Genomic DNA, 15,537 nt, shown 5'->3' on the forward strand with positions numbered 1-15,537 from the left:
AAGCAAGTGAGAGAAAAACAACATAGATAAGAAAGGAAAATATTCTAAGAAAAAATGAGAAATCACAGTGAAAGGAAAAATAAAACATATACAGAGCCAAACAAAGCAATGAAAAAACACTCAACAGTCCCTATTTGCTTAGAACATGGAGAATCAAACTGCTTCAATTTCTACTGAAGCTTCTCATTTTATAGAATACTTTTGTTGTAGTTAGTAGGAACCCACCTATTCCTGGAGCAATAAGACAGAATTTTGATGTTGTTAGAGCACTGTAAAAAACTATTAAAGCATGTGGCTGATAACCCTTTATTGGAAGCACCCTTCTGAAAAATTATTTTTCTTTAAATATGTTAATATGGTTGGGGGCTGTATAAACTTAACTCAGTATTGATAGCTGTTAGGACATTCAATGGGTCTCTGGCTGTACTGAGCAAAGGAGTGCCATACAGACAGCCAGACTACCACCAGGTCAACCCTAAAACATGACTCAAGCTCCAGACAGACTGCCCCAGTAAGCTAATTACAGTAGACTTTTTGCCACCACAGCAGCCACTTCTACTCATAGAGGAAGAGTTTTTAGCCAACAGAAGACCTGTAATAGGTGTAAATTTGGTCATTTGTTTGTTTAAAGGAATGCCATGGTTGTTGTAAACATGGTTCTTCATTTGCATAAATAGCTGCCATGATTTGTGCAAACAAAATCCTTCAGTATTATAAGACACTGCCATAATTGGTACAAACAACATTGTCATCTCCATTTAAGTTTATATAAACAGGTTATTCAATTTATTTTGTGAGCAGTTAAGAGACACCCTCTTGTGCTCCTGTGCTGACCCCTTGTTATTGCAATATCAGGTTTCAATAAAGGCTTTCTCTTGAGTAGGTCTTTCCTACTCTTGGTGAGATGGTAACATGAAGAAAAAGAAAAGAAGCAGTGCCAATGAGAGAAGTAGCAGCAGTATCAGAAATGAAGTTTTCACGTCAACTGGTCAATTCTAAGACCAGCTAAGATTTCATTTGTAAAAATGCAAAAATGTAAAGATTTCATGTGCATAAAAGAATGTCAGTATTATTGTAAACATGATCCTTCAGCTTCATAAGAGGCATTCTCAATGGTACCAACCACCATACAGGACTTGTTTTACCCTCCTGTCCTCCTTTTTTGAGAAAACTGATATTTTTGTTTGACATATCTATACAGAAAGTTTAATTATGACATTGTCATGTATGTACATTATCTTTCCTGAATTGGTTCATCCCTTCCATTTTTCTCCTTTCTACTTTAGTACTCTTCTTCTTGTGATTTCAACATGTTTAAAATTCTATATTCATTCTTATGGAGAAAGTCCATTTTCTTTTATACAACAGACCACCCAAGGCACTTTTTGAGCATTTCAGTGACACCCTCTTGTGCTGTCTCTTGGAGTTGCAATATCAGATCTCAACAACAGCTTCTCTCAGGTGGTGTTGCTTGCCTTTGTTGAGAAGTTGACACAAAGAACAAAAAAGAGAAGAAGAAATAGCACTGAGAAAAGTGTCAGTGGCAGCAAGAAGGAAGGTTTCTTGGGAATAGGGCAATATGAAAGCCACCAAGATCTTCCTATAGCAAGGAGTGGCATAAGGCCAATAGAAACTGTTTGGCCTGGGGGAACTGAGAGGAACAGTGGTGATGAGTACCAGCCATGGGCAGATACTGAGGATGGGAAGACAGCTGTGAAAGTAAAATTCATTGCAGCAGCAGAGGATGCTGCAAAAGTAAAGCTGACATTGGTGGCAAATATGAAACCGACAGTTAGGTGTAGGTGGAGTGATCCATTCCCTCCATAGGTGTTTACTTAGGGCACAATAGAGCTATATATCCTAGGGTCTTAATCCAGAACCCTAGGTCCCAATGTCATGTGGCTGTCCTAGCTGCCTGGAGCCTCAGGTCAAACTTCAATTCTCACACCAGATGCCACCACCCTAGCCATCAGGGACATTAGGCATGATCCCATATGCGTATTTGCTTCCCTGTCAATGACCCAGGACTGACTGCCATTTCCCAAGGTCACCCACTCTGCCACCAATTCCTGGAAAACAGGCAGGACCTTCTTCTCACCTGCCCAAGATTTCTATTTGGGTAGAGCAAAAGGACCCTAGTCAGATCGTTTGTTACATTTGGTCAGGGGCAGCAGGGAATTTTCTTCTTGAGGCACAAATAGCTAAAAGCAAGTGTTTGGTCTCTCAGTCCAACACTGTCATGCTACAATGCTGCCTGGTGGGTTGAATTCCTGCCAGGGTGCTGAGAATCCACACCTATCAATATGGTGAGTGAAAGAGCATTCCAGTGTGTAGAACATCTGTTTGTATGACCACGCTACCAATATATCACTCTGCTTTATGCCTGTGGGCATGGGAGATGCTGTAGAGACAGCTGTGGTTCTACCACACATCTCAGCTCTGGAAGTGCAGAAAAATTAAATCAAGAAATATAAACTGGGGTGGGGTGAGACATAGCCACTTCTTGCCATGGGTTTACAAATGCAAACAAAAGTCTCTGAGTTTTTCCAAATGTTCATCCTCTGTTCCCATATGGAAGCTCCTTTTGGTTCTCTCTGTAGGGAATCCAATTCTTGCAATGTAGTTTATGTGCCCTAATCCAATCATACCCATTATTCTGGATTACACTAATTTTAGGGAATGGCTCCTTTATCCAGTAAAAAGGAGGTGTCTTTGGACTTGGAGGTATAAAACTGCAAGGAGAAGAGCTCAAGGAATGGCCAAGCATAGGTAGATCACCTGCCTAGCAAGAATGAAGCCCTGATTTCAAGCCCCAGTGTCATCAAAAAGGGAAAAAAATGAAAGAAGTACTGGTAGCTTGATTCAAGTACTAGAGTGCTCACCCAACATATATGAGCCACTGGGTTCAATCTCTTGTACCACAAATAAAAAGGCAGAGAATTCTTCCCTTTTTAAATCACATGTAATCTTTCAAAGTAAAGGGTTTCAGTTGTAACATTTCCATACATGTATAAAATGTACTTTGAACATATTCACCACTTCTATTACCTTGTCCCCTATTTTCTACCCTCACTTTTTCCCCTTCCACTTCTACTTCCTTATAAGGCTCCTTTTTACCTTAATGTTTGAATTGATTATACAAAAGAATGAATTTTCTTTTGATGTTTTCATGCTTTCATTGTATGCACTTTGCAAATAATCACCCTTGATCACCCTCTGTTCCCATTCCATTCTCCATCCACCATCCAGCTCCCCACAGTTCCTCCTTCTGCTTTCAAATCTTTTTTATTTAGTTCTAGATTGCACATATGAGAGGAAAAATACATTTGTCTGTGTTTGGCTTATTTCACTTAACATGATAGTCTCCAATTCTATCCATTTATGGCTGAATAACCCTGCATTACATATAAACATATACATACACATATACACACACATATACAATATACATACATATCTTCACATATATAGGTACATATGTGCATATGTGTGTTTGTGTATGTCTCACATTTTCTTCCAGTCATCCATCATTGTGCACCTAGGCTGGTCCCATGACGAAGCTATTGTGAATAATGCCAGAAATACAAAAGTGTATGCAGTTTTCTCTATTGTATGCTGACTGATTTCTTTCCAGTATATACCCAGGAGTGATTTATCAATATCATATGGTAGTTTTTAAGGAATCTCTGTATTGATTTCCATAGTGAATGAACTAGTTTACATTCCAACCAACATTGCTTAAATTTTCCAATTTTCCAATATGTTCACCATGATTTATTGTTGCTTGGTTTCTTTATCATAGCCATTTTGCCTGCTCAATTAATTTGCCCACTGTGACTTGTGTTATTTGTTTTTTAGGTATTTAATTATTGAGAGTCTTTGTATAAACTGGATATTAGTCTCTTATCAGATGGTTTATTGTAAAGATTTTCTCCCATTCTTAGACTGTCTGTTCACTCTGTTAATTTACTTCATTTGATGTGCAGATGCTTTTTAAGTTTATGGAAATCCATTTATCAGTTTTTGCTCTTATTTCTGGAGCAGCTCGAATCCTATTCAGAAATAATTATCTATGCATGTATGTTAAAGCAATTTTCTAGCTTTTCCTCTAGTACTTTCAATGTTTCAGACCTTAGATTAAGGTTTGTGATCCAATTTGAATTGATTTTTGTTGATGGTGAGATATAGATATAGATTTGCTATTCTACCTAGGTTTTCAAGTTTTCCCACTACTATTTGTGGAAGAGGCTGCCTTTGCTCCAATGTATGATTTTGTCACGTTTATTTAGATTTAGAGGGCTTTAGCTGCATGGGTTTATTTCTGGGTCCACTATTCCATTGCTCTACATGTCTGATTTTAATCCAGTAGTATTTTGTTCTGTCACTAACTCTGTAGTATAACTTAATGAATGCCATTGTGATTCCTCCAGCATATCTCTTTGGTTCACAATTGCTTTTGACAATTGGGGTCTTTTGTGTTTCCATTTGAAGAATATAACTGTTTTTCTTTTTCTGTGTCTTTGAACAATCACATAGGAATTTGAATGGGGATTGCAATGAATTTACAGATTGCTTTCAGTAGTATAGCCATTTTGACAAAGTTAATTTTGCCATTCCATGAATTTGGTAGGTTTTTCCATCTTTAAGTGTATTCCTTAATTTCTTTCTTCAGAGTGTTGTATTTTCCATTGGTTTGTACTTTTGCCTTGATTTGGATTATTCCTAGGAATTTCAGTTTATTGAAGCTATTGTGAATGGAATTTTCCCTGCTTTCTTTCTCATTACATTTATTATGGTATATACAAAAGTTACTCATTTCTGTACTCATTTCTGTATATTGAGTATGTATCCGGATGAAAGTGTTTATTAGCTCTAAGAGTTTTCTAGTGAACAGCTTAATGTTTTTAAGTAAAGGATCATATTATTTCCAAATAATATTTTGTCTTATTTCTCTCCTATTTGTATTTGTATCTCTTTTATTTCTCCCTTTTTTATTTTTGGCTTTGACTTCAAGCTCTATTTTAAATAAGAATGAGGAATGCATACAACATGATTTCATTCCTTATTTTAAAATAAATACTTTCACTTTTGACTTAAAACTTTTAGAAATTCCTCTTCCACTTCCATAGGCAAAAGGTTTCATTTTAAGACCTCTCTTTGGATGGTTCTCTGCCACAGTCCCACTGAGCAGGCTGGGAAGTATATGAGGCCCCTTCTTCTGTGACTGATGGATGTGAAGATCGTGCGTCTCCTGCATACAACTAGAACTTTGAAGATTCTGAGGCTGAAGAGCACACCAAATCTTTTCTCTTCTGCTTAAAGGATGAGTGAGGGGTATTTTCCCCTTCCCTATCATGTTGCTAAGCATCTGATATTAGTGTCAATTCTTTCTTCAATTTCTAGGGAACTGGACAAGGGAAATAATAAAATTCAATAAATTAAGAACAGATATCAAGATCACATACTGTTAGTGTTTCTACAGAACAAAAGTGAAATCTTTGAAAAAAATGAAAATTCAATTTTCAGCAGTTCTAAAACAAAATATAAATAAATTTATGCAAGATTGTAAATAAATACTACACTACAAATTATAAAACAATAGCAAAAGAAATTTCAGAAACAGATAAATGAAAAGATAGAAAATATTCATTAATTAGAAGACTTAATACTATGAAAATATTCAAGCTTCCCATATCATTCTCTAGATTCAGTGTAATCCCTCCAAAATTGTAATGCCATTGTTTAATGTTATAGGAGACCAATCAAAAATTTCATGGGGAGCAAAAAAGACACAAGAATCATGAAAGCCAACTTCACTACAAAGACCAAAGCTGAGCTGGATGCCAGTGGCTGACTCTGTCATCCTATCTGCTCAGGAGGCAGAGTTCAGAAGAATCGTGGCTTAAAGCCAACCTGGGCAAACAGTTCTCAAGACTCTATCTTGAAAAACCCATTAAAAAAACAGGTTTGGTGGAGTGGCTCAAGGTGAAGGCCCTGAATTTAAGCCACAGTACTGCAAAAAAAAAGAAGAAAGCTGAAAGCATTGTACTAGTTGACTTTAAAGCATAATTCAAAGTTCCAATGACAAAAGCATCAATACACTGAGATAAAAATGGATGCTAACACCAATGAAACAAAATAGATGGCACATGAAAAAACTATGAATTTAGAGTATACTTATTGTTAACTATAATCCAAGAAGACATAATTACTAAAATTTGGTCTATGAAATGAAAAATGATGTTAGGAAACGTTAATAAGCACATCCAGAATTAAACTAGTGCCTTAATTCATGCCATCTACAAAAATAAACTCTAAATGGACTTAAGGGTTAAATGATCTGAGTGTATAAATCTGTTACAAGACAGAAAACTCAATAACCTTGGTCTGGGGAATGAGTTTTTGGCTATATCCTCAAAGCATTGACAAGAAAAGTAAAAACAGTGAAATGGATTATATCAAACTAAAACACTTAGGTACAGTAACAAACAATGAAGAGACAACCTAAAGAGTGGAAGATAAACTTTGTAAACTGTAATTTTTGATTAGGAGTTAATATCTGATAATATAAGGAAATCAAACTACTCAATGATAATAAAACAAATAACCTAATTTTAAAATGGACAAACATCTGCACTGCCATTTCTTCAAAAAAGCTTAAAAATTGCTAACAGGTATATTTTAAAAACTCTTAACATCACTGGTCACAGGGAAAATGCATTTCAAATCTACCATATCATATTACAGTATCAGTTTTGAAGAAACCAAAGATTTTTGTTGATAAGAATGTAGAGAAAAATGAATCAATGTTTAGCATTGGTTGGAATTTATGTTAGAATGACAATACAGAAAACAGTAGAGATGGACAGAGCTGGGGAAATGTTGGGCAAGTGACACAAAATTCCAGTTAGACATGAGGAATAAGTTTAAAGATAAATTGTGAAGCATGAACACTCTGGCTAATGATGATATACTGTTTTGTTGAAAAATGTTAAGTAGATATTTTCTTCTCCCCTCAAATTGATCACTATGTGAGGTGATGTGATATTACATTTGTAGATTTAATCACTGCACAATGTAAAATACTTCTGAATATCATGTTGCAAATGATAAACACATAAATCTTTTTTGACAACTTAAAAATAAATGGAATTTTAAAATAGACATGAGATAAAATGAAAAGAAAGAATTATCCTATGTAACATTGTGGACACAAAATGTTTAATAAAATCTTCAAGGATTCTTCTAAGGAGGTGTTAAACAGAGAGCTGTTTCTTATAATTTGTTCGGCGTAAGAGGTAAACATTACTTAGAGTCAACTTTGTGACTTTGAAATAAAACTAAAGAAAACAATAGTTTCTCCTTGGACAAAACACATAAATCTCACTCTGTGCTACCCAAATTGGGTGAAAAAACTCTACTGTGTGCACTTCTTTTTATCCCAAGAGATCTTAATTGTTTTGGGACTGAAAAGACAATAGAACAATTTACTTAATGAGGAGCTCAGAGAATTCAGTTTTAAGATAACAGGACTACAATTTGGCCACTTTTACCCCTTAACTCTAATTCTCTGGTCTCTGCCTACGTGAAAACCCATGTGGTCTTCCTACAGACATGCAGGGGAAGAGGAAGCTTCCATTACAGCCAGTAGAGAGAGCTGGTTTGTACCTGTGAGAGTTGGGGAAATAAAAAGGCAAATAAGAGACAATGTGGTATTTGACCTTTGTATAATAATTAGAATGTGGAAGGAAGACATGTATTATTTTAATGTATGACAGTGAAGTAATTCAATTTTAAAGGAATTTCAAAGGAGTTTCCATTGAAACTTGTCTTTTCCAGGCTTCATCTCTTTTCTTTTCTCACTTTTGCATTCTAGAGCCTCTTTTGAATTGGTGTTATTTTCTGGAGTCCCAAATTCTTGTCTACACTTTTGTAAATTGTAGTGGCTAGATTGCCTGAATATAATTATTTAATTATTACAACTCACCAAAGATTTAATATGTAGAGGGTGTTGTCCAATTTGTTCCAACATTTATATTCCCTATTTTCTTTCAGATTTGATTTGCTGATTAGCCCTTATAAGTTTTCATTTCACCTTATTTTCCACAAGAGATTCTACCAGTAACATCTTGATTTACAATGCTCAAAACTTGTCCCAATTGCCTTTTTCATATTACCAATCCCTTTAAATATTCATGAGAATCACAGTATTGAAGTTGGAGGAGTTTATTTTTTCAGTTAATGAATTTAAAACAAATATCCTGGTTTTTAATGCTACATTTCCTGCTGGCTATTGTTCGAAAACAGTCATCCATTACTAGGTTGGAAAAATTGTCCTTGGTGTCTTTGTTTAATAAGAATTTTAGCCACTGAAGCTCACCGCAGAAATAACTATTGATCATTCACAAACATATTTTTTCTCCTAAGGACTGACATTCATGAATGAATTTTGTAATTAATAATGTTAACTAGTATCCAAATGCCAAGCAGTTACCCATTATAATTCATACTACGTGCTCATCAATGTTATTGTTTTAAAATAGATGTAAATATATTTCTTTAAATTTTAGTGTTCAATTTTGTTACTATATTAAAGGATGTGAAAGTCATGATTACGTATTATGATATTGTCATTAATTTTGTTTTCTTATTTTCCATCTATTATTTTATTTTTCCACCACTTACTAGATGAGACACTCCAAGGAACTCCCTGAAAACCCATATGATAGGTTAAAACTCTCATACCCATAGACATAAAAAATAAACATAAGTTTGCCAATGTGAAAGGAAAATAAGAAAAATTAGAAGAAGCTCTAATATCATCCTCAGATATTTTGTCCTACTGACTTTCATCCTCTTCTCTCCATCACACTGGCCTCCAATCTCTTCTATACCAGCTCACCATCTGTACAGGTACTGTGAATTTTTTTCAGCATACATCCTCTGATTAGCAACGATCCATCTTTATTTCCTCAGCTAAAATGTTCTTATTTCAGAGATGTCTCTACTACTTACCTTCACAGAATAAAATTGTCCTTGATGATGTTTCTCTATGTTTAAGTAATTGACAATATTTTGCCATTTGTACTGGTGAGCATGTTTGCAATATAGACTGTAAGCCTTTAGTGGTGTGTGCCTGTGTGTTACTGTGAATATACAGGAATATATGAGAATACACATATATGTGCATTTTATTTGATTTTTCAGGGCTGTGTGATTTGAACCCAAGACTTTGTGTATGCCATCAAGTGTTCTACCCCTGCACTACATCCCCACCCCTGGTGTTTGATTTTAATGTCAGTGTGTCTTCCTCTTGAATATGCAGTCCACATTCTGTTTATTCTTCTTGTAGAAATTCTCTTAGCAGGCATTCACTGAAAGAGGGAACCATAGAGACTTTCAGTAATTAAAAATGCTATATGGCACTCAAGAGAGGTAACACACCTGTTGCATTCATAATGACAAGAATTGTATCTGTGAGGTCTCTCACGGTTCAAAGGCATGTTAATTTATAATAGCCTACTAAGTCACATCTGTTGAGATATAAAGGAAAGAACTTCAGGATTTCCAAAGTGCGACATATCTCATGTTTCACAAGATTCACAGTATACAATATACTACCATTTAATGAATATTTCATACCTCTAATCGACAGTTGAGATGTTTTAAGTTAAGAGACATTAAATAATTTTCTCAATTTCACAACATTTGTGCACCAAAATTTTATTCAAGGAAGCCTGTATATAAAACCCAAGTTTTTTCAGCACTGTGGATTTAATTTAGGGCCACATGAATGCGAGGTAAGCTCTCTACCACTGAGTTATATCTTCAGAACTTTTTATTTAAAAAATGACAAAGGGTTTCAGTAAGTTGCTCAGTTCCAGCTCAGCTGAGACTGACAGGCCTGACACTGTTCACACAGGCCTTGAAATTGCTACTCCTCTGCCTCCCTCCCAAATACCTGTGATTACAGATAGGCCCCACTAAGTTGCACAGAGTACTATATTATCAAAATAGTTATAATTAAAAATGATATCAATAATAATAAATCACTAATAATAAAGGCAGTTGTCATTTACTGAGACCCATACAATAAGCAGAGGCATTTCTAAATTTTAAAAATCACATTTTTAGGAAAAAAAACTCCACTGAGTTATATGGCAGAACATAGAATCACGTTTGTATTAAAAATTCAGGTTAAGTGACTATTGTTGGGGTATTCTAATGAAGTATAGAAATTTTTAGGAAAATACATGAATTATCTAATTATTGTGAAAACTCACATTAAGTTAAAATTAGTGTAATGATTATAAGTATTGAAGAGAAACAATAAGCTACCACCTGGTTAAGTAAATCAGCCATGGGCCAGACTCAACAGAGAGTGAAGGACATCCATCCAAAATGATATTGTAAACTGATAACTATCTGAGATGCCAGCTGTTACTTCTTTAGACATTGTTTTTTTCTCCTACCACAGAAGACCTACTCATGACATGGAAGCAGGAAACCATACAAGAGGAACACATTTCCTTCTCCAAGGTCTCTCAGATGATCCTCAACTTCAGCCCATACTCTTTGCAATGTTCCTGTTCTTGTACCTGGTCACAGTCCTTGGGAACCTGCTCATCATCCTGGCTGCCAGTTCTGATTCCCACCTCCACACCCCCATGTACTTCTTCCTCTGTAACTTGTCCTTTGTTGACATCTGTTTCATTTCTACCACAGTCCCAAAGATGCTGGTGAATATTCACGCACAGAGCAAAGGTATTTCCTACATGGCGTGCCTCACTCAGTTATATTTATTTATGATTTTTGTTGGAATGGATAATTTCTTACTGACTGTAATGGCATATGACTGATTTGTGGCCATTTGTCATCCCCTGAAATACACAGTTATTATGAGCCCCGAACTCTGTGGGCTTCTTGTTCTACTGTGTTGGCTTGTCACGGTCTTCATCTCCATGCTTCATATTCTGTTACTGATGAAACTCACCTTCTCTGTTGGCACTGAAATTCCACATTTCTTCTGTGATTTGGCTCAACTTCTAAAGATCGCCAGTTCGGATACCTTCATCAATAACATCTGCCTGTATCTGGTGACTTCCCTGGTGGGTGTGTTTTCTGTGACAGGGATCCTTTTCTCTTACTCTCAGATTATCTCTTCCTTGGTGAGGATGTCCTCCACTGAAAACAAATATAAGGCATTTTCCACCTGTGTGTCTCACCTCTGTGTGATCTCCTTGTTCTACGGCACAGGACTTGGGGTTTACCTCAGTTCCAGTGTGGCCCATTCATCTCAGGAAATCTCTGTTGCCTCTGCAATGTACACCATTGTCACCCCCATGCTAAACCCTTTCATCTACAGCCTAAGGAATAAGGATGTGAAGGGAGCCCTGGTAAGACTCCTCAGCAGAGCAGCCTCTTGTCCTTGATGGACCAATGAACTCAGAACTAAGAGAATGTTGTGTCCCCTTGTAGCAAATATGGGTTCTGAAACCCTCACATTTTCTGTGCTAAATGACACATTTAATTTCACATGTTCCCAAAGCTTCTATGACTTTCATTTTGCATATTCGTTTGTTTGTTTCTCCTCAATATTTCCCACAGTACCTCCTTTACAATATCTTCCCTCAAAAAGTTTGAAGTTTGGCCTGTATTCTTGCAGAAATTGCTGATAATTCCATCATGGTTTAAAGCATTTATATCCAATGCTGACATGGTTCTCTCAAAAAAGTTCAGGTGATGTTAATCACCTGAATTTAATTTTATGGTGAATTTATCTAATCCTAAAAACATTTCTTTGAGATAATTTCTCTCAATGGTACAACTTTTAAAGTAACTAAGACTGGTATGAATAAGAACCTGGAGTATAATAGCTTTGCTATTCTACAATTGCGTTCAGAATAATGGTTGTATTTTCAACATGAAAACAGGAACCTAGCTGTGAATGTTTGTGTGTTCTATGACTCAAAGTGATACATGGCCTAGAGTAACTGAAATGGTGTTGCTAAATTCTTTGGAATTCATCTTTTCTTTACCCCTTTTTCTTCTTTTTTCTTTTTTTTACTTTGAAAGAAGATTTTATTTTCATATTTGTCTGCAATTAGAGTAAATGCATTCCCTGGGATAAAGACAGAGCCTTTGGATTTAAAATACCCCACTATAAGATTACAAACATAAAACTCCAATTTTTTTTGCATAGTGGATTAAATAATCAAATTAGAATGGTTATACAATCTAGAATAAATGATAATAACATGTATCACATAAATAAAATAAATTCATATTTAAATTATATATATATGTATAAAATAGTATCTTGTGTGTTATAATTCAATTAAGCTTCAATTTCACATGAAGTATAATGACTAAATAACAGTAGTTAATTTAAACTGAAAATGAAAGAGAGTCAAAATACCTTAAAAAGAGATATCACTTTCACATTAGTCTGCAATACAGTAAACAGATTTTTTGGCATAAAGACACAGACTTTGGAGTTTAAATTATCCCCACTACAAGATTACATCCATAAAACTCCAATTATTATTTCTGCAACACTGGATTAAATAAGCAAGTTAAAATAGTTATATTGTCCAAATTAAATGAAAATAAAGCAGAATTGAAATAAAAAGATTCTTACATATTTTAGAAAGTGTATACAGTATCATGAATTTATTCATACTGATTTGCTTCATAATATGCAAAAAGATTTGTATTTAAATCATAAATTTATAAAATACCATCTTGACAATTATAATTTTATTATCATTCAGTTTGAAGTGAAGTGTTTTTTTTTTTTTGAGGTAAAATGTAATGACTAAAAACAGTAGTAATTTAAGCTGAAACTGAGACAGAAGTCAAAAATATTTTCAAAAGAGATCTTCCTTTTTCTCTGGTCTACAATTATAGTATATATAATTCTTGGCATGAAGGCAAAGCTGCTGGGGTTTAAAATATCCCCACTACAAGTTACATACATAAGACTGCAATTAATGTTTATGTAATAGAGGATCAAATAATCAAATTAAAATATTTATACTATCTAGATTTAAATGAAAATAAAATATACCATCTAAATAAATATAATGGAAATAATATAATAGGATTCATAGTTAAACCATCTATACAATACTATTCTGAGAATTATAATTCTATTAATCTTCAATTTAAGGTAAAGTATAACAAGTAGGTAATACCAGGAATTTAAATTGAAAATGAGAGAGCAGTCTGAAGTACTTTGGAAGAAGATCCTAATGTTGCCAGGTTTCTTCTTCTGGTTTTAGAAGTTCAGCAGCAGGATCATTTGAAGGTGGAATCAACCTGCAGAATACTCACTTCCACTTTGATAATGTGGATACAGTGGGGGGACATCCAGCTCTTGGGGGGAAGATGACTGGGGAAACCACTCAGTCAACAGACATTTCTCATTGGGTACAAGGGACCTCTGAGTGGAGGAACAAAACCAGGGCCCACTGCCTTGCTTTCAACAGGCACATTTGAATTATGTGGAGGACGAGCTGGGTCAGTAAATGGTTGTCCTGATGGAGGGATGATCACCCTTCCCTCCTGTTTGCATGGAGGACACAGGGACCCATTCTCAGGAGGTGCTCCGTGATGGCCAGTCAGCCCATCACAGCTCCAGTCCCCTCTTTCCTTGCTAGTGTGATGTTCCAGTGGATTATCAGGGCTTCTTGAGTCTTTTCCTCCTCTCTGCTGAAGCAAAGGTGGAGGTCTGAGTGGACCTTCCAACACAATAGGAGAGAGGAACGCTCTCCTTTCAGAAGAAGGTTGAGCCAATGATGAGGGACCATGTGGAAAATGCTCCCTGCCACATGCTGCATTTGAAATCTCAAATGCATTTGGATCTTCTTCTAAAATTTTCAATTTCAACTCCATTTCCATTAACTTTTGTCTGTTGTTGGCGTTGACTTGCCTAAGATACTGCAGCTGTTCTTCAGCATCCTGGGCCTCCAACCAATTAAAGTGAGCTTTCTTCTCATAGGAAATAATCTCTCTTTGGTGATTAAGTTTGGTTCTCTTCAATTTTTGTTCAAGTTCTTTGGCTACCTTTTTATAGGTCTGCAGCTCTGCAGTTTTGTGGCTGATGTTTTCTTTCACTTTGGAAAGTTTCTCCTCTGTGTCTCGCTAGCAGTGATCCTCTACCATTAATTTCCTGTAGAATTTCATTCCTTCTTCAAACAGTTCAGGAATTATTTTAGCTTTCTGCTGAAGCTTCTCATTCTCAATTTCAAACTGTGCATGTTCAGACTGTAAAATGACTTGTTAGCTCTGGACATTTTTAATACATTCTGTCAGGTCTTTGCTTGCTCTCTTGACTTCACGCAGCTGAGTGTAAACTTGGTCTCTTTCTCATTCCAAGGACTTTAAAGAAGCATTTAACTTCACAGCATTCATCAGGTGCTGCAGAGCTCCTCTCATCTGAGTATCCAAGTGAGCAGGATTTTCTGGGCCAAGCTTCTTCACTGTTTCCAAGTCACTGTCATGTGTTACGTTTTCTCCCAGAACAAAGGCCCAGACTTTCAGCTTTTGAATGCCTTCAGTTAGCCACCTGATGTGATCGTCTTTGTCCTTTAGAATTCGTGCTGCAGATGTCCCAGGCTCTTCAAGTGTTACTTTGTGTTTATTAAGTCCACTCATTTGTTCCTTCCACACTTCAGCTTCTTGGAGCAGCTGTTTTCAGCTTTCCTGAAGCTGAAAATTTTCACTCAAAGCCTGTGCTGTTGAGTCCTTAAGATTCACTTCACTGACTCGAAGTGTTCTTAAGGTGGTTTTGGCTATAGCTACTTTGGGTTTGAGAGATTTCAGTTCATCTTCTAGGGACTGTATGGTTTTTGACATTTCCACATTCAATTCAACTTGTGTATAATGCTTACATTTCTCTTCTATCAGCTCTATTTCCAGCAGGAGTACTTCCTCCAATTTACACTTGGAGATCTTCAGGCTTCCACGGGCAGCTCCTTGCTGTTTGTGAACAAGGCTATGTTTTTCAAGTAGCTCACATTTTTCTTCAATCAGTGCAGAAAGCTTTAGAGCAAGCTGTTTTTCTCTTCAAGCATGAAGCCAGCTTCTAACAGATTGAAAACTTCTCCACAAAAACAATGGGATAGAGAAAAGTCCAATAATAGTTACACATATCACTAGTTCCCATGGGAAATCATGGGGCTTTTGTCTCAGTTCTGCAGGGTCTGTTGTCATAACCCTGCCAAATTCCTGTAGGACCAGCCCCAAGTGCATTGGAGGGACAGCTTGGGGCACATCTATAGCTTCAAGGCTGCTTTGGCAGTTGCCAAGGCCAGGCTGAGCCTCGAAAGGCAACAAACACTGAAAGTTCTGCCTAGAACACTGACACCAGAGCAGACCACTGTTGGATCTGGGGGAAGGGGGTGTTGGCTAATGTGCACTTTACCCCACCCACAGGGGAGATTTATATGGTACTGGCCAGACCTTGGCCAGGAGTAGGCACTGTCTTTCATAAAATGGACAGGGACATCTCAGATGTCCTAAAGCTCACCTAGG

At 36.2% G+C, this 15,537-nt stretch overlaps 1 protein-coding gene and 2 pseudogenes across 1 annotated transcript in view; 1 reads left to right on the top strand and 2 right to left on the bottom strand.

Moving 5' to 3' along the window:
• LOC141416804 (ankyrin repeat domain-containing protein 26-like) overlaps nucleotides 1–15,537 on the bottom strand; it is a 941,494-nt gene that overhangs the window by 549,766 nt on the left and 376,191 nt on the right. The window lies entirely within an intron of this gene.
• LOC141416398 (olfactory receptor 7D4-like) lies at nucleotides 10,494–11,432 on the top strand (annotated as a pseudogene).
• Nucleotides 12,638–12,704, bottom strand: LOC141417091 (small nucleolar RNA Z39; annotated as a pseudogene).

Source organism: Castor canadensis, chromosome 14 (genome assembly GCF_047511655.1).
Source record: "Castor canadensis chromosome 14, mCasCan1.hap1v2, whole genome shotgun sequence".
Taxonomy (NCBI): domain Eukaryota; kingdom Metazoa; phylum Chordata; class Mammalia; order Rodentia; family Castoridae; genus Castor; species Castor canadensis.